The following is a 23,750-nucleotide window of genomic DNA, read 5'->3' on the forward strand; positions in this document are numbered from 1 at the left end:
CTGTGAGACAGCAGTGTTAACCCGGGTCCCTGGCACTGTGAGGCAGCAGTGTTAACCCGGGTCCCTGGCACTGTGAGACAGCAGTGTTAACCCGGATCCCTGGCACTGTGAAACAGCAGTGTTAAACCGGGTCCCTGGCTCTGTGAGACAGCAGTGTTAACCCGGGTCCCTGGCTCTGTGAGACAGCAGTGTTAACCCGGGTCCCTGGCACTGTGAGACAGCAGTGTTAACCCGGGTCCCTGGCACTGTGAGACAGCAGTGTTAACCCGGGTCCCTGGCACTGTGAGACAGCAGTGTTAACCCGGGTACCTGGCACTGTGAGACAGCAGTGTTAAACCGGGTCCCTGGCTCTGTGAGACAGCAGTGTTAACCCGGGTACCTGGCACTGTGAGACAGCAGTGTTAACCCGGGTCCCTGGCACTGTGAGACAGCAGTGTTAACCCGGGTCCCTGGCACTGTGAGACAGCAGTGTTAACCCGGGTCCCTGACACTGTGAGACAGCAGTGTTAACCCGGGTCCCTGGCTCCGTGAGACAGCAGTGTTAACCCGGATCCCTGACACTGTGAGACAGCAGTGTTAACCCGGGTTTCTGGGACTGTGAGACAGCAGTGTTAACCCGGGTCCCTGGCACTGTGAGACAGCAGTGTTAACCCGGATCCCTGGCACTGTGAAACAGCAGTGTTAAACCGGGTCCCTGGCTCTGTGAGACAGCAGTGTTAACCCGGGTCCCTGGCAGTGTGAAACAGCAGTGTTAACCCGGCTCCGTCGCACTGTGAGACAGCAGTGTTAACCCGGGTCCCTGGCACTGTGAGGCAGCAGTGTTAACCCGGCTCCATGGCACTGTGAGGCAGCAGTGTTAACCCGGGTCCCTGGCACTGTGAGGCAGCAGTGTTAACCCGGCTCCCTGGCACTGTGAGGCAGCAGTGTTAACCCGGGTCCCTGGCACTGTGAGACAGCAGTGTTATCCCGGGTCCCTGGCACTGTGAGACAGCAGTGTTAACCCAGGTCCCTGGCACTGTGAGACAGCAGTGTTAACCCGGGTCCCTGGCACTGTGAGGCAGCAGTGTTAACCCAGGTCCCTGGCACTGTGAGGCAGCAGTGTTAACCCGGGTCCCTGGCACTGTGAGGCAGCAGTGTTAACCCGGCTCCCTGGCACTGTGAGGCAGCAGTGTTAACCCGGGTCCCTGGCACTGTGAGACAGCAGTGTTAACCCAGGTCCCTGGTACTGTGAGACAGCAGTGTTAACATGGGTCCCCTGGCACTGTGAGACAGCAGTGTTAACCCGGGTCCCTGACACTGTGAGACAGCAGTGTTAACACGGGTCCCCTGGCACTGTGAGACAGCAGTGTTAACCCAGGTCCCTGGCACTGTGAGACAGCAGTGTTAACACGGGTCCCCTGGCACTGTGAGACAGCAGTGTTAACCCGGGTCCCTGGCACTGTGAGACAGCAGTGTTAACCCGGGTCCCTGGCTCTGTGAGACAGCAGTGTTAACCCGGGTCCCTGGCTCTGTGAGGCAGCAGTGTTAACCCGGGTCCCCTGGCACTGTGAGACAGCAGTGTTAACCCGGGTCCCTGGCACTGTGAGACAGCAGTGTTAACCCGGTTCCCTGGCTCAGTGAGACAGCAGTGTTAACCCGGGTCCCTAGCACTGTGAGACAGCAGTGTTAACCCGGGTCCCTGGCACTGTGAGACAGCAGTGTAAACCCAGGTCTCTGGCATTGTGAGACAGCAGTGTTAACCCGGGTCCCCTGGCACAGTGAGGCAGCAGTGTTAACCCGGGTCCCCTGGCACTGTGAGACAGCAGTGTTAACCCGGATCCCAGGCATTGTGAGACAGCAGTGTTAACCCGGGTCCTTGGCACTGTGTGGCAGCAGTGTTAACCCGGGTCCCTGACACTGTGAGACAGCAGTGTTAACACGGGTCCCCTGGCACTGTGAGACAGCAGTGTTAACCCAGGTCCCTGGCACTGTGAGACAGCAGTGTTAACCCGGGTCCCTAGCACTGTGAGACAGCAGTGTTAACCCGGGTCCCTGGCACTGTGAGACAGCAGTGTAAACCCAGGTCTCTGGCATTGTGAGACAGCAGTGTTAACCCGGGTCCCCTGGCACAGTGAGGCAGCAGTGTTAACCCGGGTCCCCTGGCACTGTGAGACAGCAGTGTTAACCCGGATCCCAGGCATTGTGAGACAGCAGTGTTAACCCGGGTCCTTGGCACTGTGTGGCAGCAGTGTTAACCCGGGTCCCTGACACTGTGAGACAGCAGTGTTAACCCGAGTCCCTGGCACTGTGAGACAGCAGTGTTAACCCGGGTCCCTGGCACTGTGAGACAGCAGTGTTAACCCGGGTCCCTGGCAGTGTGTGGCAGCAGTGTTAACCTGAGTCCCTGGCACTGTGTGACAGCAGTGTTAACACGAATCCCTGGCACTGTGAGGCAGCAGTGTTATCCCGGGTCCCTGGCACTGTGAGACAGCAGTGTTAACCCGGGTCCCTGGCACTGTGAGACAGCAGTGTTTACTCGGATCCCTGGCACTGTGAGACAGCAGTGTTAACCCGGGTCCCTGGCACTGTGAGACAGCAGTGTTAACCCGGTTCCCTGGCACTGTGAGACAGCAGTTTTAACACGGGTCCCTGGCACTGTGAGACAGCAGTGTTAACCCAGCTCCCTGGCACTGTGTGACAGCAGTGTTAACCCGGGTCCCTGGCACTGTGAGGCAGCAGTGTTATCCCGGGTCCCTGGCACTGTGAGACAGCAGTGTTAACCCGGGTCCCTGGCACTGTGAGACAGCAGTGTTAACCCGGGTCCCTGGCGCTGTGAGGCAGCAGTGTTAACCCGGTTCCCTGGCACTATGAGACAGCAGTGTTAACCCGGTTCCCTGGCACTGTGAGACAGCAGTGTTAACCCAGCTCCCTGGCACTGTGTGACAGCAGTGCTAACCCGGGTCCCTGGCACTGTGAGGCAGCAGTGTTAACCCGGGTCCCTGGCACTGTGAGACAGCAGTGTTAACCCGGTTCCCTGGCACTGTGAGACAGCAGTGTTAACCCGGGACCCTGGCACTGTGAGACAGCAGTGTTAACCCGGGTCCCTGGCGCTGTGAGACAGCAGTGTTAACCCGGTTCACTGGCACTGTGAGACAGCAGTGTTAACCCGGGTCCCTGGCACTGTGAGACAGCAGTGTTAACCCGAGTCCCTGGCACTGTGGGACAGCAGTGTTAACCCGGGTCCCTGGCTCTGTGAGACAGCAGTGTTAACCCGGTTCCCTGGCACTGTGAGACAGCAGTGTTAACCCGAGACCCTGGCACTGTGAGACAGCAGTGTTAACCCAGCTCCCTGGCACTGTGTGACAGCAGTGTTAACCCGGGTCCCTGGCACTGTGAGGCAGCAGTGTTATCCCGGGTCCCTGGCACTGTGAGACAGCAGTGTTAACCGGGTCCCTGGCACTGTGAGACAGCAGTGTTAACCCGAATCCCTGGCACTGTGAGACAGCAGTGTTAACCCGGGTCCCTGGCGCTGTGAGACAGCAGTGTTAACCCGGTTCACTGGCACTGTGAGACAGCAGTGTTAACCCGGGTCCCTGGCACTGTGAGACAGCAGTGTTAACCCAGCTCCCTGGCACTGTGTGACAGCAGTGTTAACCCGGGTCCCTGGCACTGTGAGGCAGCAGTGTTAAACCGGGTCCCTGGCACTGTGAGACAGCAGTGTTAACCCGGTTCCCTGGCACTGTGAGACAGCAGTGTTAACCCGAGTCCCTGGCGCTGTGAGACAGCAGTGTTAACCCAGCTCGCTGGCAATGTGAGACAGCAGTGTTAACCCGGGTCCCTGGCACTGTGGGACAGCAGTGTTAACCCGGGTCCCTGGCACTGTGAGACAGCAGTGTTAACCCGGGTCCCTGGCACTGTGAGACAGCAGTGTTAACCCGGGTCCCTGGCACTGTGAGACAGCAGTGTTAACCCGGGTCCCTGGCACTGTGAGACAGCAGTGTTAACCCGGGTCCCTAGCTCTGGGAGACAGCAGTGTTAACCCGGGTCCCTGGCACTGTGAGACAGCAGTGTTAACCCAGGTCCCTGGCACTGTGAGACAGCAGTGTTAACCCGGGCCCCTGGCACTGTGAGGCAGCAGTGTTAACCCGGGTCCCTGGCACTGTGAGGCAGCAGTGTTAACCCAGGTCTCTGGCACTGTGAGACAGCAGTGTTAACCCAGGTCCCTGGCACTGTGAGACAGCAATGTTAACCCGAGTCCCTGGCACTGTGAGACAGCAGTGTTAACCCGGGTCCCTGGCACTGTGAGACAGCAGTGTTAACCCGTGTCGCTGGCACTGTGAGACAGCAGTGTTAACCCGGGTCCCCTGGCACTGTGAGACAGCAGTGTTAACCCAGGTCCCTGGCACTGTGAGACAGCAGTGTTAACACGGGTCCCCTGGCACTGTGAGACAGCAGTGTTAACCCGGGTCCCTGGCTCTGTGAGGCAGCAGGTTAACCCGGGTCCCTGGCACTGTGAGGCAGCAGTGTTAACCCGGGTCCCTGGCTCTGTGAGGCAGCAGGTTAACCCGGGTCCCTGGCACTGTGAGACAGCAGTGTTAACCCGGGTCCCTGGCACTGTGAGGCAGCAGTGTTAACCCGGGTCCCTGGCTCTGTGAGACAGCAGTGTTAACACGGGTCCCTGGCACTGTGAGACAGCAGTGTTAACCCGGGTCCCTGGCACTGTGAGACAGCAGCGTTAACCCGGGTCCCTGGCTCTGTGAGACAGCAGTGTTAACCCGGGTCCCTGGCTCTGTGAGACAGCAGTGTTAACCCGGGTCCCTGGCACTGTGAGGCAGCAATGTTAACCCGAGTCCCTGGCACTGTGAGACAGCAGTGTTAACCCGTGTCCCTGGCTCTGTGAGACAGCAGTGTTAACCCGGGTCCCTTGGCTCTGTGAGGCAGCAGTGTTAACCCGGGTCCCTGGCCACTGCAGTACCGCTCCTGGCCACTGCAGTACCGCTCCTGGCCACTGCAGTACCGCTCCTGGCCACTGCAGTACCGCTCCTGGCCACTGCAGTACCGCTCCTGGCCACTGCAGTACCGCTCCTGGCCACTGCAGTACCGCTCCTGGCCATTGCAGTACCGCTCCTGGCCACTGCTGTACCGCCCCTGGTCACTGCAGTACCGCTCCTGGCCACTGCGGTACCGCTCCTGGCCACTGCAGTACCGCTCCTGGCCACTGCAGTACCGCTCCTGGCCACTGCAGTACCACTCCTGGCCACTGCAGTACCGCTCCTGGCCACTGCAGTACCGCTCCTGGCCACTGCAGTACCGCCCCTGGCCACTGCAGTACCGCTCCTGGCCACTGCAGTACCGCTCCCGGCCACTGCAGTACCGCTCCTGGCCATTGCAGTACTGCTCCTGGCCACTGCAGTACTACTCCTGGCCACTGCAGCGCCGCTCCTGGCCATTGCAGTACCGCTCCTGGCCACTGCAGTACCGCTCCTGGCCACTGCAGTACCGCTCCTGGCCACTGCAGTACCGCTCCTGGCCACTGCAGTACCGCTCCTGGCCACTGCAGTACCGCTCCTGGCCACTGCAGTTCCGCATTTTCTCATTTCATCCCACACGGACCTCTCCGTGATTCCACGTTGAACAACTTCAATACTCTGCGCTCTGTGTCGAGGGCAGCAAAACGCCTGCAGCCGCACACTGTGACCGTTCTATATAAACCCAGACGGAAACGGGGTAGTGTGGACATCGTGGATCCTCTCGTGGTGGCAGATTGCTTTTTCTGGGTCCAGGGGTCCCATTAATCCTTTCTTCCATCGGGAGAATTTCAGTGGGAGCACAGTTAGGGACACAGCCAGAAGCAGGATGCCGATTCCCGCCAGGAGGCTTTGATGTGGAGGCTTTAGAGAGGGTGCAGAAGAGATTTACCAGAATGTTGCCTGGTATGGAGGGCATAAGCTATGAGGAGCGATTGAATAAACTCGGTTTGTTCTCACTGGAACGAAGGAGGTTGAGGGGCGACCTGATAGAGGTATACAAAATTATGAGGGGCATAGACAGAGTGGATAGTCAGAGGCTTTTCCCCAGGGTAGAGGGGTCAATTACTAGGGGGCATAGGTTTAAGGTGAGAGGGGCAAAGTTTAGAGTAGATGTACGAGGCAAGTTTTTTACGCAGAGGGTAGTGGGTGCCTGGAACTCGCTACCGGAGGAGGTAGTGGAAGCAGGGACGATAGGGACATTTAAGGGGCATCTTGACAAATATATGAATAGGATGGGAATAGAAGGATACGGACCCAGGAAGTGTAGAAGATTGTAGTTTAGTCGGGCAGTATGGTCGGCACGGGCTTGGAGGGCCGAAGGGCCTGTTCCTGTGCTGTACATTTCTTTGTTCTTTGTTCTTTGTTCAGGTGGGACAGCAGGCGCACCCATGGGTGAATTTGGATGAATCCTAATCGCAGAGGTCCTCCCACCAGTAGACAATTGGTCCCAATTTCTTGTAGATTTTCGGGCAGAAGTGTATCAACTTTTTAAAGTACTTCCCCAAAGTCTGTCTAAATTCCTGGCGACGTTTCTCAGTGTTTTCTCTCTCCTGTGTGTGTCCACCATCTCAACTAATCCAATCAAAGAACAAAGAACAAAGAAAAGTACAGCACAGGAACAGGCCCTTCGGCCCTCCAAGCCTGCACCGACCATGCTGCCCGTCTAAACTGAAATCCTCCGCACTTCCGGGGTCCGTATCCCGACATTCCCATCCTATTCATGTATTTGTCAAGATGCCCCTTAAACGTCACTATCGTCCCTGCTTCCACCACCTCCTCCGGCAGCGAGTTCCAGGCACCCACTACCCTCTGTGTAAAACACGTTATAAAGAAGCAAAGAAAGGCCTTCCAGCATGACAGGAAAACACAAAATATCCAAATGCCTGACACCTGTAAGGCTGATAAATTTCCCAGCGATACAGATAGAACTTTGGTGAAGGGTCAGGAGGGGCTTGTTCTCTATCTGACATTTCAAACACACACAACAAATCCCACTCCCTATTCTCAGTGTGACAGGCAGCTCCCAGTGTATAAGATGGAGACAAGGTGATAAAAGGTGTGGATAAAGTAGACAGGGAGCAGATGCTTCCTCTTATGGGGAATTCAGTTGCATCTCTTCAATATTCAAACTGTCTCAATGTGTCTCTGAAATCCAGCCCGGTCCCAGTTAGTGAGTTGTCCTGTGATGTGGACCAGTGTCATGGAGACCAGGATAGAGCCATGGGGACGGGGTTGTTTTGGGCAGGATGACAGATTGGGTGATAGTAGATCAGGGCCTGATTTACACTCCAATCCATTCCACCAGAGTCAATGGGAATGAAAATGGAGCTGCTGCCCAGGATGGGTTTCAGGCCCTGCTTTACCCTCCAGCCTGTGCTGTCTGATTGGATCTCAGCTGGCCCAATAGGTGGCTGGTGTACGCTCACACATTGGTGCTCCTGTCCAAGACAAATTTAAACTGCTGCTGGAATCCCCACTGAGTTATCCAATCACACCTCGCTGTCAATGAGGCTACAACAGGCAGATTAACCTCGCAGGTCTGGGAAGTGGGAACAATCCACGTTCCTCTCCAAAAACTCAATCTCCATTTTCCCACTGCCGCTGGCTTGAAATCCTGGAACTGAGAACTTAACGATGTTGGTGTATCTGCACCACATGGAACGCAGCGTTTACAAACAGGGCTCATCGCCATCTTCGAACAAAGAACAAAAGAACAAAGAAATGTACAGCCCGGGAACAGGCCCTTCGGCCCTCCAAGCCCGTGCCGACCATGCTGCCAACTAAACTACAATCTTCTACACTTCCTGGGTCCGTATCCTTCTATTCCCATCCTATTCATGTATTTGTCAAGATGCCCCTTAAATGTCACTATCGTCCCTGCTTCCACCACCTCGTCCGGTAGCGAGTTCCAGGTACCCACTACCCTCTGCGTAAAAAACTTGCCTCGTACATCTACTCTAAACCTTGCCCCTCTCACCTTAAACCTATGCCCCCGAGTAATTGACTCCTCGACCCCGGGGAAAAGCCTCTGACTATCCACTCTGTCTATGCCCCTCATAATTTTGTAGACCTCTATCAGGTCGCCCCCCAACCTCCTTCGTTCCAGTGAGAACAAACCGAGTTTATTCAACCGCTCCTCATAGCTAATGCCCTCCATACCAGGCAACATTCTGGTAAATCTCTTCTGCACCCTCTCTAAAGCCTCCACATCCTTCTGCTGTGTGGCGACCAGAATTGAACACTATACTCCAAGTGTGGCCTAACTAAGGTTCTATACAGCTGCAACATGACTTGCCAATTCTTATACTCAATGCCATGGCCAATGAAGGCAAGCATGCCGTATGCCTTCTTGACTACCTTCTCCACCTGTGTTGCCCCTTTCAATGACCTGTGGACCTGTACTCCTAGATCTCTTTGACTTTCAATACTCTTGAGGGTTCTACCATTCACTGTATATTCCCTACCTGCATTAGACCTTCCAAAATGCATTACCTGACATTTGTCCGGATTAAACTCCATCTGCCATCTCTCCGCCCAAGTCTCCAAACAATCTAAATCCTGCTGTATCCTCAGACAGTCCTCATCGCTATCCGCAATTCCACCAACCTTTGTGTCGTCTGCAAACTTACTAATCAGACCAGTTACATTTTCCTCCAAATCATTTATATATACTACAAAGAGCAAAGGTCCCAGCACTGATCCCTGTGGAACACCACTGGTCACAGCCCTCCAATTAGAAAAGCATCCTTCCATTGCTACTCTCTGCCTTCTATGACCTAGCCAGTTCTGTATCCACCTTGCCAGCTCACCCCTGATCACGTGTGACTTCACTTTTTGTACTAGTCTACCATGAGGGACCTTGTCAAAGGCCTTACTGAAGTCCATATAGACAACATCCACTGCCCTACCTGCATCAATCATCTTAGTGACCTCCTCGAAAAACTCTATCAAGTTATTGAGACACGACCTCCCCTTCACAAAACCATGCTGCCTCTCACTAATATGTCCATTTGCTTCCAAATGGGAGTAGATCCTGTCTCCAAGAATTCTCTCCAGTAATTTCCATACCACTGAAGTAAGGCTCACCGGCCTGTAGTTCCCTGGATTATCCTTGCTACCCTTCTTAAACAAAGGAACAACATTGGCTATTCTCCAGTCCTCCGGGACATCACCTGAAGACAGTGAGGATCCAAAGATTTCTGTCAAGGCCTCAGCAATTTCCTCTCCAGCCTCCTTCATTATTCTGGGGTAGATCCCATCAGGCCCTGGGGACTTATCTACCTTAATATTTTTTAAGACACCCAACACCTCGTCTTTTTGGATCTCAATGTGACCCAGGCTATCTACACCCCCTTCTCCAGACTCAACATCTACCAATTTCTTCTCTTTGGTGAATACTGATGGAAAGTATTCATTTCGTACATCGCCCATTTCCTCTGGCTCCACACATAGATTCCCTTGCCTATCCTTCAGTGGGCCAACCCTTCCCCTGGCTACCCTCTTGCTTTTTATGTACGTGTAAAAAGCCTTGGGATTTTCCTTAACCCTATTTGCCAATGACTTTTCGTGACCCCTTCTAGCCCTCCTGACTCCTTGCTTAAGTTCCTTCCTACTTTCCTTATATTCCACGCAGGCTTCGTCTGTTCCCAGCCTTTTAGCCCTGACAAATGCCTCCTTTTTCTTTTTGACGAGGCCTACAATGTCTCTCGTTATCCAAGGTTCCCGAAAATTGCCGTATTTATCCTTCTTCCTCACAGGAACATGCCGGTCCTGAATTCCTTTCAACTGAAATTGAAAGCCTCCCACATGTCAGATGTTGATTTGCCCTCAAACATCCGCCCCCAATCTAGGTTCTTCAGTTCCCGCCTAATATTGTTATAATTAGCCTTCCCCCAATTTAGCACATTCATCCTAGGACCACTCTTATCCTTGTCCACCAGCACTTTAAAACTTACTGAATTGTGGTCACTGTTCCCGAAATGCTCCCCTACTGAAACATCTACCACCTGGCCGGGCTCATTCCCCAATACTAGGTCCAGTATCGCCCCTTCCCTAGTTGGACTGTCCACATATTGTTTTAAGAAGCCCTCCTGGATGCTCCTTACAAACTCCGCCCCGTCTAAGCCCCTGGCACTAAGTGAGTCCCAATCAATATTGGGGAAGTTGAAGTCTCCCATCACCACAACCCTGTTGTTTTTACTCTTTTCCAAAATCTGTCTACCTATCTGCTCCTCTATCTCCCGCTGGCTGTTGGGAGGCCTGTAGTAAACCCCCAACATTGTGACTGCACCCTTCTTATTCCTGATCTCTACCCATATAGCCTCACTGCCCTCTGAGGTGTCTTCCCGCAGTACAGCTGTGATATTCTCCCTAACCAATAGCGCAACTCCGCCACCCCTTTTACATCCCCCTCTATCCCACCTGAAACATCTAAATCCTGGAACGTTTAGCTGCCAATCCTGCCCTTCCCTCAACCAGGTCTCTGTAATGGCAACAACATCATAGTTCCAAGTACTAATCCAAGCTCTAAGTTCATCTGCCTTACCCATAATACTTCTTGCATTAAAACATATGCACTTCAGGCCACCAGACCCGCTGTGTTCAGCAACTTCTCCCTGTCTTCTCTGCCTCAGAGCCACACTGTCCCTATTCCCTAGTTCTCCCTCAATGCTCTCACCTTCTGACCTATTGCTTCCGTGCCCACCCCCCTGCCATATTAGTTTAAACCCTCCCGTGTGACACTAGCAAACCTCGCGGCCAGGATACTTATGCCTCTCCAGTTTAGATGCAACCCGTCATTCTTATATAGTTCACACCTGTCCCGGAAGAGCTCCCAGTGGTCCAGATAACGGAAACCCTCCCTCCTACACCAGCTGTTTAGCCACGTGTTTAGCTGCTCTATCTTCCTATTTCTAGCCTCACTGGCACGTGGCACAGGGAGTAATCCCGAGATTACAACCCTCGAGGTCCTGTCCTTTAACTTTCTGCCTAGCTCCCTGAACTCCTGCTGCAGGACCTCATGCCCCTTCCTGCCTATGTCGTTAGTACCAATATGTACAACGACCTCTGCCTGTTTGCCCTCCCCCTTCAGGATGCCCTCTACCCGTTCGGAGACATCCTGGACCCTGGCACCAGGGAGGCAACATACCATCCTGGAGTCTCTTTCACGCCCACAGAAGCGCCTATCTGTGCCCCTGACTATAGAGTCCCCTATTACTATTACTCTTCTGCGCTTTGACCCTCCCTTCTGAACATCAGAGCCAGCCGTGGTGCCACTGCTCTGGCTGCTGCTGTTTGCCCCCACCAAGGGGACCAAGGAAAGGGTCATAAAATCCAACCTTGTCGACAACTCCCACACCCCAAGAAGCAATAATAAATACCATGTGACCACAATCTGCAATGATCCAACCAAATATGTTCCTGGTTAAAGTTTTTACAGCTTCATTTTCCTGCAGGATTGAGGAGCAATGGAACAATTTCAAATATAAAAATCAGCTCCACCTATTGCTCTGAAAAGTGGGCCCTGTAAATGTCCCGATGGACAATTGAAATGAGGTTTCAGATCTGCCTTTGGGGCAGTTTTACTTCAGTGGTCAGTGGGTGCCCCAGATCTCCCGGACATTTCCAATGACCTTGTTATTGAGTGAGGCACTCAGCTGATGTGATGACTTTGCATTGACAGAGCCACACACCATCGCCTGGCCTCTCTTCACAGTAACATTTACATGGTGCTTTGCAACTTCTGATGTTGAACTCATGGGAGACGAAGAAAAACATTGTCACAAGCTCAAAGTGACTTCACCTGCACCTGGACAAAGTAAATTGCTGAATTTTCTACCCTGATATTCAAAATGGAGCTGTAATTCTCTCTGACTCTTTATTCCCGGGATGAGTTACACAGATTGTCACAAGCCAGAAGCTGGCAGGAATGAGGAGGTGGGTGGCGGGTGTGAGTGTGATTCCTCACAGCAGAGACTGGAGGGAATGATCCCGGGCATCCGGAAAGGGGGCAGGGAAAATATCTGGAAGTTATTGCAGCTGGGAAAGGTGAAGAGAATGCTGCGCCAAAGAATGGCCAAGAGTTTCGAATGTGCCCTGGAGTGACTCAAATAGACCAGGGGCTCTGATGGGACAGACAGTCGGCGGGGATTGAACTATCTGTTCCTGCCCCCCTGTCCAATAGGAGCCCTTCACAACATTAAAAAGATGTGTTGGAGGGCATTTTGTGATACTGGACTATGATATAAATTATAGGTGGCCCTGTCACTACATTTGTGCTCCTATATTACTTTTGAATAGTTCTGATGAAACAAAAGGTACTCATTGGCTTCGATGCCTGTTTAGAAGAGGCAATTTGTCGAAATAGAGAGTGTTTACACAATGCTGTTAATACCAGAAAAGACACAAAATGGTTGTTAGCTATTCCCGCGTATCCGGTGTGACTAGGCGACTGTGCTCCGAGGCTTTACCGGTCGTCCACTCCCGTAGGGTGGCGGGCCTGGCTTGGCACTGTGTCACAATAAATTTCACCACCCGTTATTCACTCAACAGTCTGTGCGCCTCGGATTCCCAACTAACTCTGGCCGTCACGTGAGAGCTCAATTGCCCCCTTAATTCAGGCTCGGCATGGGGCCTCGAGCAGCCAATTAGTACTGAAGAAAATGGTATAGCGGACCAACAAAACAAAACCATAAAAAGACATTTTAAACTGAGTCAGTTACTCACTTGGCCTTGATAGCAGATTCGTTGGATGTGACCTCACCGTCCGTCCGCCTCGCCGTGTGACTCTAATTTCTGGCGGTCAACGGTTTGACTACTCGCCTTGTCCACCGGCTCGAGCGGCGTCCGGCTCAGCAACATCCCGCCAGACTACGCCAAATGTTAGAGGTGAAAATATTCACACGAAGGCCTGAGTATCAGTAAAAAAAAGCAGTCTATGTCAGAATTCTGGGAGACAAGGCCTGGGGACTCCGCAGCCTATTGACAGCACCCTTTCTCACTTGAGCTAAGGCTCACACGGGTTAATATACAGATTCAAGGGGCGGAATTAGTTGTTTTCTCAATTACATACAATCAATCAACTATATTCACGTCACACTTATTACATGCGGTACATCAATTTTCCAAGCATCCCCAATTATCACATATATGGTTAAAGTGGGTGTTGTCTCACCCGCCCCTAACTTCATACAGAAGTCATTCAAAACTAACATCATGATGTGTCCTGTCTCCAGCTGTAGACCTTGAGCTTGTCAAGGATACATTGCAAGTCTTGTTCTGTGAAGCTGTTATCAGCGGCTGTTGGGACACTCTCTATACAGACCCACGCTTGGCTCTCATGAGACAGTTTACAGGGAATGAGGCTTGTTCAGCCATTTTATATCAGGGTGACAGAGACGACACGGTTAACACGTCATGGAAAAGAGAGGCACAAGGCCGCTTTTCTGGGGTCCCCCCGGGGAGCCATGAGTCTGGCGTTCGGGTAAGAGCAAAATACTCTGGTACAAAATAAACACTGATGAAAGATGGGTGGGATCCCACGCAGCCCCCGTGGAACAGAGACAATGGTGAGATGCACAGAAGTGAGATCAGACAAATAAAACAGGAGTCATCTTAGTTCACCAGTTAGAAGAACAAATGACTGAAATGAAGCCTTCACACCGTTTGGAAAACAGGCTAGTTTCAAGGAATTGAGCTCTGACTCCTTTAAGCACAGCAATAAAGCGAGTAAAGATAGCGGCAGTACAGACTGTGCAAACTGGCAACGACATCACAGAAAACTGCTCCAATTACGGCTAAAGACTGTCCTGGAATGTCTCAAGGAGAGGGGAAAGAATTAGGCTCCCTGGAAATGGACATTTTAAATCAACTAAAAGTTTAGACATATCCAAAGGACAGGGAGGGAAAAAAATCAAATAAAGGAAAGTCCAAAAGATCAGAAAGGGGCTGAAACGCTCAATCAGCTTTTGTTCAGAAATATCTGAGGATGACAAATCCCCCTCCCAATACGGAAAATGGGGAGTAAAGTCAATACAAGATTATGGTTCGAAACGTAACAATGGATTCTTGTCCAGAATAACTTCACATCGTTTCGAGCCGTCCAGATAGACTCGGCAGTAATTCAATTCAGTTGAAGCAGAAAAAAATATCCATCCAGTCACATCTCTTTCAAACACTGGTTAAATAGCAAACATTGAAAATTGAATTCAGTTTGAAGAACAAGAAAGAAATTTGAGTAACATTGAAGGAAAGAATAAATAAAGTTTGAGGTCACGTACCAGATAAAAATGGCATCATGCCAAGTTCTCCGCCTCTTTCGATTCTGCACAAAAATGTAACCATTTCAGCAAGCAGGTCACCTGTGCAAAGAAATATACGTCTCTAAGAATAGCTAATGCCGAGAAAGTTAATCAGTGGCAATCGACTGAAATGGAATAACATAGATAAAGTTTCATGCCGAATGAGAATGGTAGATTTTGTTCAGTATTTTAATGAAGCGATTGTGAAATTGCTGTCTCTTTACGCTGATATTTGCGACCTGTGAGAATGTGTGTGTTTGGTCTGTGAATGTTAATATCTCTCTGCTAAGGTTTATCTTCTAAGAAAGTAACCTTGGGTTTATAATCTGGAATTTTAGAAAAGGCTCCAGAAAGATTGTTACCTAACTTATTTTGGTGTGTCGTCTGACATAGTGATTTAAAAGTTTATAGTTTGAGTGTAGTTAACAATGACATTTCCAGGGTAATTTTCATACACAAGAGATTTTAATCAGGGGACAGAATCACGTATGTAAGAATAAGAAAATATTAGTTTTATGGTGTTTATTGGAAGTTAGGGCAGTTGAAATACATATGACAGCTGCAATACATATGACATGTGACCAAGCCGGTGATTCATTAGTTCAGGGTTAAAACTTCCCTGACACAAATACGTTGTGATCATCAGTAGGGTAAAACTAACCTGTCTCACAACACAGATGTTTTAATTCTGAGACTGCAGGATTAGGTGTAAAGGACTGATGGGTAAATAAAATATGTCCATGACCATGTTTCTTGTTTAAACAAAAGTAGGCTGGTGACAACATGCCGCCTGGTAGAGAGCCCCGATACAGCGCAAGATTGGTGCAGTCATATATTCAACAACTTATTGTGTTTGATATTTTAAAATAAATGTTTAAAATTAGCTTTTGCGGGTTCCAGGGGAATTTGGCGGGTTTTCGGGGTATAAATTGAATATGGGTCAGAGTGAGGTCTTTGCGATCCAGGCGAGGGGGCAGGAGAGGAGATTGGGGGGGTGCCCAGGTTAGGGGCTGGTTCAGCTCAGTGGGCTAGACAGCTGGTTTGTGATGCAGAACAAGGCCAGCAGCGAGGGTTCAATTCCCTGTACCCGCTGAGAATTCTGAATTCTCCCTCTGTGACCCGAACAGGCGCCGGAATGTGGCAACTAGGGGCTTTTCACAGTAACTTCATTGCAGTGTTAATGTGAGCCTACTTGTGACACTAATAAAGATTATTATTCTGCCGTTGAAAGTGATGGTAGGGAGTTTTCGCTACCTGGGTATTCAGGTGGCACGGGGATGGGAGCAGTTACACAAATTAAATCTGACCCGGTTAGTTGAGCAGATGAAGGAGGACTTTCGGAGGTGGGACATGCTCCCGTTGTCACTGGCGGGGGGGGGGGGGGGGGGGGTACAGACCGTAAAGATGACGTTTCTCCTGAGACTTCATATTCCAGTGTCTCCCTATTTTTATTCTACAGCCTTTTTTAAGAGGCCCCACCCAATTTTAAGAACTATTATTGGGCAGCAAATATAGCCATGAAGTGGGTCGTGGGGAGGGGTCGGGGTGGGAGTGGGTGGAGGCGGCATCATGTAGGGGCACAAGCTTGGGGGCATTGGTAACGGCACCTCTGCCGTTCTCGCCAGCTCGGTACCCTACAAGCCCGGTGGTGGTGGCAGCTCTGAGAGTTTGGGGACAATGGCGGCAGCAGATGGGAGTGGAGGGAGTGTCGGTGTGGGCTCCAATCGGTGGTAATCACCGGTTTGTCCCGGGGAGGATGGATGGGGGGTTTCGGAGGTGGCCGAGAGCAGGGATTGGGAGGCTGGGGGATCGGTTTATTGATGGGAGCTTTCCCTGTGTGGAGGATTTGGAGGAGGAGTTTGAATTGCCGGGTGGGAATGGGTTTCGCTATCTGCAGGTGAGGGACTTTGTACAAAGGCAGGTTTCCACCTTTCCGCTCCTCCCGCCACAGGGGATACAGGACAAGGTAGTGTCGAAATCGGGGGTGGGGGAGGGGAAGGTCTCAGAAATTCATAAAGAGCTCATGGAGTGAGAGGGACCCAGATAGGGGAGGTAAAGCGTAAATGGGAAGATGAGTTGGGCAAGGAGTCTGTGGGAGGATGCCCTGAGTAGAGTGAACACGTCTTCATCACGTGCCAGGCTCAGCCTGGTACAATTTAAGGTGGTCCACAGGGTACACATGACGGTGACCCGGAGGGGCAGGTTTGTTTGGGTAGAGGACAGGTGTGTGAGGTGTGCGTGAGGGCCGCGAACCATGTCCACGTGTTTTGGGCATGTCCGAAGCTGAGGGGATTCTGGCAGGGGTTTGCGGAGGTCATGCCCACGGTGTTAAAAATGAGGGTGGCACCGAGTCCAGAGGTGGCGATTTTTGGAGTGTCGGAAGACCCGGGAGTCCAGGGGGCAAGAGGGGCTGAGGTTTTGGCCTTTGCCTCCCTGGTAGCCCGGAGACGGATCTTATTGGCGAGGAGGGACTCGGAGCCCCCGAAATCGGGGGTTTGGCTCAGCGACGTGGCCGACTTTCTCAGGCTTGAGAAAATGAAGTTCACCCCGAGAGGATCAACGTTAGGGTTCGTTCGGAGGTGGCAGCCGTTTATCAACTTCTTCGGGGAAAACTAACCTGTCACAGATACGCTAGTGGGGGGGGGGGGGGGGTAGGGAGGGGGCGGAGGGCAGATAGTTGAGGTCGGACCGGCAAGAGGAGGAGGGGGGACTGGGGAACTCTGGATTAAGCCATGTTGGCCGGGTGTGGTTGTCGGTGGGGGGCGGGGTGGGGGGGGGGGGGGGGGGGGGGGTATTTACTGAGGTTTGTTTACATTCAAAATTGTTGTTAAAAAATCACAAGTGCCTCAATAAAATGTTTTTTTTTTTTAAAATCTTCCCTCCACTGAACCTTCCGCCCCTCACCTTGAACTTGTGTTCCCTCGTCGTCTGGGATACCGGCACAGCTGATCCCAATCCTGTCCTCATTGAAACCCACGTGAGGGGCAGCACGGTGGCACAGTGGTTAGCACTGCTGCCTCACGGCGCCGAGGTCCCGGGTTCGATCGCGGCTCTGGGTCACTGTCCGTGTGGAGGTTGCACATTCTCCCCGTGTCTGCGTGGGTCTCACCCCCACAACACAAAGATGTGCAGGGTAGGTGGATTGAACACGCTGAATTGCCCCTTAATTGGAAAAATGAATTGGGTACTCTAAATTTATTTAAAAAAGGAAAATAAAAAACCAGGTGTGGAGTTTGTAGAGCAGAGGTCAGTGGATTCCAGCAGGAACAGGAACACTGCTGGTTTAATTTTTCCCTTTCCCAGACAAGGAATAAACCGTTGACATAACTGGCAGCAGGTTGAGATCAGAGACGTCCTCACAGACGCAGGTTAAAGGTGGGACATTCCTGTTCAGATATGTTTCAGTTCCACATCCCAGGACAACTTCCCCTCACAGAGATCACAGGAGAGGCTGGAATCTCCCCTTGGGCAGTAATACAATCTGAGATATAGGGAATCGCGGCTCCTTTTACACCCACCCGATTGTGTCAATCAGCGGGAAAAGGATTGGTCTTCACGCTGACACCTGGGACATTCTCTCTATAACAATACAGGGTCAGTGAGAGGGCCGGCCCTGCTATTGGATACTCAGATACTGGAATCAGAAATCACCTTCTTAAACATTCACATTTCAGGGAATGGACACAGCCCCGATCAGCACAGGGGGAACATTATTCCGAGATTTCCCCCATCAGTTTTAAAGACAGCTCTGTGATCACAGGGATATTTTATTCCCCACCTTATAGAGATAGAAGAACAATTGTCACAGTTAAGTTAGTGAGAGACAGATAAAGGCAGAGCATTTGCTGCGATGTTTGTGCCAGCTCATTTTACTCTGGACACTGAGAGACAGGAAGACATTTAGTCGATGTTTGTTTGATGATCAGGTTTGATTTTGGGCCTTGTGGAAACATTTGACTCCAGTTGTTTTTGTTAATCGAGTTTGGACAATAAGATTCTGGAATAACATTGGGTTGAACAACAAATCCACTCTTGTCCTTTGTTCATCTCGTGAGTAACGTCACCGGGGAAACGGGTTTGAATAGAAACTGCTCAGGAGATTACAGATAGCTGCTGGAACAATAGGGTGGTAATAGTCGGGGACGTTAACTTTCCCAACAATAACTGGGACAGCCATAGCACCAGGGGTTTGGATGGAGAGAAATTTGTCGAGTGACTTCAGGAGGAATTTCTCATTCAGTACGTGGATGGGCCGAATGGGGAGGGGGCAAAACTTGACTTCTTGTTGGGAAATGGGCGGCACAGTAGCTCAGTGGTTAGCACTGTTGCTTCACAGCGCCAGGGTCCCAGGTTCGATCCCGGCTTGCGTCACTGTCTGTGCGGAGTCTGCGCGTTCTCCTTGTGTCTGCGTGGGTTTCCTCCGGGTGCTCCGGTTTCCTCCCACAGTCCAAAGATGTGCAGGTTAGGTGGATTGGCCGTGCTAAATTGCCCTTAGTGTCCAAAAAAGATTAGGTGGGGTTACTGGGTTACGGGGATAGGGTGGGGGTGTGGGCTTAAGTGGGGTGCTCTTTCCAAGGGCCGGTGCAGACTCGATGGGCCGAATGGCCTCCTTCTGCACTGTAAATTCTATGAATCTATGAATCAGATTGAGGCTGAGTACAGTGCTGCTGCTGATGGCCCCCAGCACCTCATGGAGGGCCAGGCTGGAGTGGCTCGATCTGTTCGCGCAGTTGTAGTTCCACACAGCACGATGGAGGGGATCCTCAATGTGAAGACGGGACTTTGTCTCCACAAGGACTGTGCGGCGGTCACTTCTACCGATCCTGTCATGGACAGATCCCTCTGCAGCAGGCAGCTTGGTGAGGATGGGGTCAAGTATGTTTGTCCCTCTTGTTGCTTCCCTCGCCGCCTGCCACAGTCCCCGTCCAGCAGCTATTGATTGATTGGTTTTTATTCTCACACGTACCGAAGTCCAGTGAAAAGTATATTTCTGCGGCCGGGGGAACGTACACAGGACGTACATAGTAGACAAAAGAATAACCGACAGAGAACATTGACAAATGGAACATCAACAAATAGTGATTGGTTACAGTGCGGAACAAGGCCAAACAAGAGCAGCATAGGGCGTCGTGAACAGTGTTCTTACAGGGAACAGATCAGTCCGAGGGGGAGTCGTTGAGGAGTCTGGTAGCTGTGGGGAAGAAGCTGTTTCTATGTCTGGATGTGCCGGTCTTCAGAGTTCTGTACCTTCTGCCTGATGGAAGGGTCTGGAAGAAGGCAATGCCTGGGTGGGAGGGGTCTCTGATAATGCTGTCTGCCTTCCTGAGGCAGCGGGAGGTGTAGACAGAATCAATGTGGGGATGGCAAGCTGGTGTGATGCGTTGGGCTGAGTTCACCACACTCTGCAGCTTCTTGCGATCTTGGACCGAGCAGTTTCCATACCAGCTGTGATGCAGCTGGATAGGATGCTCTCTATCGCACATCTGTAGAAGTTTGTGAGAGTCGATGCAGACATGCCGAATTTCTTTAGCTTCCGTAGGAAATAGAGACGTTGTTGAGTGCTCTTGACTGTTGCATCAACGTGAGTGGACCAGGGCAGGCTGTTGGTGATGGTGACCCCCAGGAACTTAAAGCTATCGACCATCTCCCCTTCTGAGCCATTGATGCAGACGGGAGTGTGTGCCGTGCTGTGCTTCCTGCAGTCGCTGATCAGTTCCTTGGTCTTCCCAACATTTAGAGAGGGTGTTTTCGGTACACATTGCAACCAAGTGATCTCCCTCCTGTAGTCTGATTCGTCGTTGTTTGAGATACGGCCCACCACAGTCGTATCATCCGCAAACTTCCAGATTGAGTTGGAGTTAAATCTTGCCACACAGCCGTGTGTGTGCAGGGAGTACAGTAGAGGACTGAGCACACATCCTTGCGGGGCCCCGGTGTTGGGGACTATTGTGGAGGAGGTGCTGTTACCTATCCTGACAGATTGGGGTCTGTTGGTGAGGAAGTCGAGGCTCCAGCTGCACAGGGAGGGGTCAAGTCCAAGGTTGCGGAGTTTGGTTATTAGTCTTGTTCGGAGAATGGTGTTGAAGGCGGAGCTGTAGTCGATGAACAGAAGTCTGATGTAGGTGTTCTTGTTGTGTTTGATTGGATTTGATTTATTGTTGTCACATGTATCAGTGGACAGTGAAAAGTGTTGTTTCCTGCATGCTGTACAGACAATTCACACCGTACATAGGGAAGGAAGGAGAGACTGCAGAATATAATGTTACAGTTATAGCAAGGTGGAGAGAGAGATCAACTTAATACGAGGTCGGTCCATTCAAAAGTCTGATGGCAGTCGGGAAGAAGCTGTTCTTGAGTCGGTTGGTACGTGACCTCAAACTTTTGTACCTTTTTCCTGACGGAAGGAGGTGGAAGAGAGTATGTCCGGGGTGCGTGGGGTCCTGAATTATGCTGGCTGCGTTTCCGAGGCAGCGGGAATTATAGACAGAGTCAATGGATGGGAGGCCAGTTTGCGAGATGGACTGGGCTACATTCACGACTGTTTGTAGTTTCCTGCGGTCTTGGGCAGAGCAGGCTCCATACCAAGCTGTGATACAACCAGAAAGAATGCTTTCTATGGGGCATCTGTAGAAGTTGGTGAGGGTCGTAGCTGACATGCGAAATTTCCTCAGTCTTCTGAGAAAGTGGAGTTGTTGGTGGGCTTTCTTAACTATCGTGTCCTCTACGCTTCTTGGAGTCGATGAGAATCTCCCTTGTTTTGTGGACAGTGAGGGAGAGATTATTGTCGTCGCACCAGTTCACCAGATTCTCGATCTCATTCCTGTACTCTGTCTCGTCATTGTTTGAACTCCGACCCACTGCGGTGGTGTCATCAGCAAATTTGAAAATCGAGTTGGAGGGAAATGTAATCATAATAATCGCTTATTGTCACAAGGAGGTTTCAATGAAGTTACTGTGAAAAGCTCCTAGTCGCCACACTCCGGCGCCTGTTCGGGGAGGCTGGTACGGAAATTTAACCCGAGCTGCTGGCCGCGTTCTGCATTACAAGCCAGCTGTTTAGCCCACTGTGCTAAACCAGCCCCTTAGCCCCTTTAGCCACAGTCACAGGTGTATAAGGAGAAAAGGAGGAGTAATTTCTCCCTCAATGTCAACAAAACGAAGGAGATTGTCATCAACTTCAGGAAACGTAGAGGAGAACATGGCCCTGTCTACATCAATGGGAACGAAGTAGAAAGGGTCGAGAGATTCAGGTTTTTAGGTGTCCAGATCACCAACAACCTGTCCTGGTCCCCCCATGCCGAGGTGTTCGAGTGTTGATTGCAGAGCCAGGGAAACAGCATCTGCTGTGGACCGGTTGCGGTGATCGGCGAACTGCAGTGGATCGAGACCGTCTGGGAGGCTGGCGTGGATCCGTCTCATGACTAGCCGCTCGAAGCATTTCATGATAACAGACGTCAGGGCCACCGGTCGGTAGTCGTTGAGGCAGACTACCTTGTTCTTCTTTGGTGCTGGTATTGTGGTGGTCTTCTTGAAGGAGGTGGGGACCTCAGAGCGGGGGAGTGAGGTGGTGAAGGTATCTGCGAATACACTCGCCAGCTGGTCTGTGCAGGCTCTGAGTGCTCGCCCAGGGACTCCGTCGGGGCTCGTCGCTTTCCGCGGATTCACTTTCAAGAAGGCAGCTCTTACCCCTGAGGCTGTAATAGTGGGTACGGGTGTGTCCAGGGCTGTTGGGGCGGGAGGCACTGATACATTGGCTGACTGCTCAAAGCGGGCATTGAACCTGTTCAGTTCCTTGAGTAGAGATGCTCCAGCCCCAGATATTCCGCCCGGCCTTGCTTTATAGCCTGTCATCTTGTGTAGGCCCGGCCATAGTTGATGGGCCCAGTGGCCTAATTCTGCTCCTATGTCTTATGGTCTTATGGTCGTGGGTTGGGTCGTTGGCCTGGGATTCTAGTTTGATCCGGTATTGCCTTTTGCCGTCCCTGATGGCTTTCCGTACGTCGTACCAGGATTTCTTATCGAGGTCAGGGGGGTCAGACTTGAACGCCTCCGTCCGGGACCTCAGCAGCGAGTGGGCCTTTTGGTTGAGCAGGGTTTCCGATTGGGGAATACCTTCAGGACCCGGCCAGCTCGGTCTGTGCTGGTATTACCGACCCACTCTTGGTAATGGACATTGAGGCCCCCCACCCTCATTTTGCTCCCTTGCCTCCCTCAGCCATAGCATCATTTTTTTTGTTCCAATTAAGGGGCAATTCAGCGTGGCCAATCCACCTCCCCTACACACATTTCGGTTGTGGGGGTGAGACCCACGCAGTCACGGGGAGAATGTGCAAACTCCACACGGACAGTGACCCAGAGCCGGGATCGAACCCGGGTCCTCGGCCCCGTGAGGCAGCAGTGCTAACCACTGTGCCACCGTGCTGCCCTCATTGTATTATAATTATACCAGTATTCTAAACATACGTCAGGGGCAAAATAAAAATCTTTAATTGGTTTTCTTATAATTTTCTACAATCACGACCTCTCCAAATTCTCAGAATTCGGACTAAATGGAACCGTGTTTTTTAGTTCACCTCTTGGGTGTGGGCTTAGCTGTCTGGGCCAGTGTTTATTGCCCATCCCTAATTGCCCTCGAGAAGGTGGTGGTGAGCTGCCGTGTTGAAGCGCTGCAGTGCGTGTGGTGTAGGTACACCCTCAGTGCTGTTAGGGAGGGAGTTCCAGCATTCTGACCCTGTCAGATATATATCCACGTCAGCGTGGTGGCTGGCTTGGAGGGCAACTTTCAGATGTCGGCGATCCTCCTGCACCAGCCCCTTTAATGTTGCTGCTTAATGTACCTTCAGGGCACGGAGCAAGCTGTGAGCTTGCACTGTATAATGCATCCTCACTCGTACTGGAGCCTTGACATTACACCCAAAAGGGGGTTTGGGAGCTAAGCATTTGGTGTCAGTGCTGTTCATTTGCAGCGACCTCTGCCTGAATGACCCCAGACTGGGCTAACAAAGCAAATTGGCACATTCCATCATTAATCTTTTTAGTAGCACATCCTTATCATCCTCCTGTAATTTCCCTTCTGTCCCAGACCCACCACATCCCATTTGTGACGAGAGGACAGGATGATGCTCTGCTCCCAGGCCCCTGACTGAATATTGGACAGAGAATTCCCTGCAGGATATCACCTGTCTTTTACCCCAGAGCACCAGAGAGCTCACACAGAAATGAACAACTCGCTGTTCAGGGACACAGGCAGAAACCTGGGCTGACCCGTGACTCAATGGCACGAAAACATCTGCTCCCCCTCCCCCCAAATCAACAGACCCAGAACCAGGAGATGTTGTCCAACCTCTCCACATATTCTTTCCGAAGGGAAATCTCCCCCCACAACTGTGTTGACATTGCAGCTCCCCCTTGTGGCAGGCTGGAAAGACTGCAAATATCTTCA

General features: G+C 51.5%; 1 protein-coding gene across 1 annotated transcript in view; it reads right to left on the reverse strand.

Moving 5' to 3' along the window:
• The window catches only part of LOC140411226 (heme-binding protein 2-like), a 34,771-nt gene extending 21,877 nt beyond the window's left edge, over nt 1-12,894 (reverse strand). The window contains exon 1 of the mRNA XM_072500332.1: nt 12,735-12,894. The gene's annotated coding sequence lies outside the window, so the exon portion shown is untranslated. The remainder of the gene's footprint in view (nt 1-12,734) is intronic.
• Nucleotides 12,895-23,750: the final 10,856 nt, after the last annotated feature.

This window comes from Scyliorhinus torazame, chromosome 4 (genome assembly GCF_047496885.1).
Source record: "Scyliorhinus torazame isolate Kashiwa2021f chromosome 4, sScyTor2.1, whole genome shotgun sequence".
Taxonomy (NCBI): Eukaryota; Metazoa; Chordata; class Chondrichthyes; order Carcharhiniformes; family Scyliorhinidae; genus Scyliorhinus; species Scyliorhinus torazame.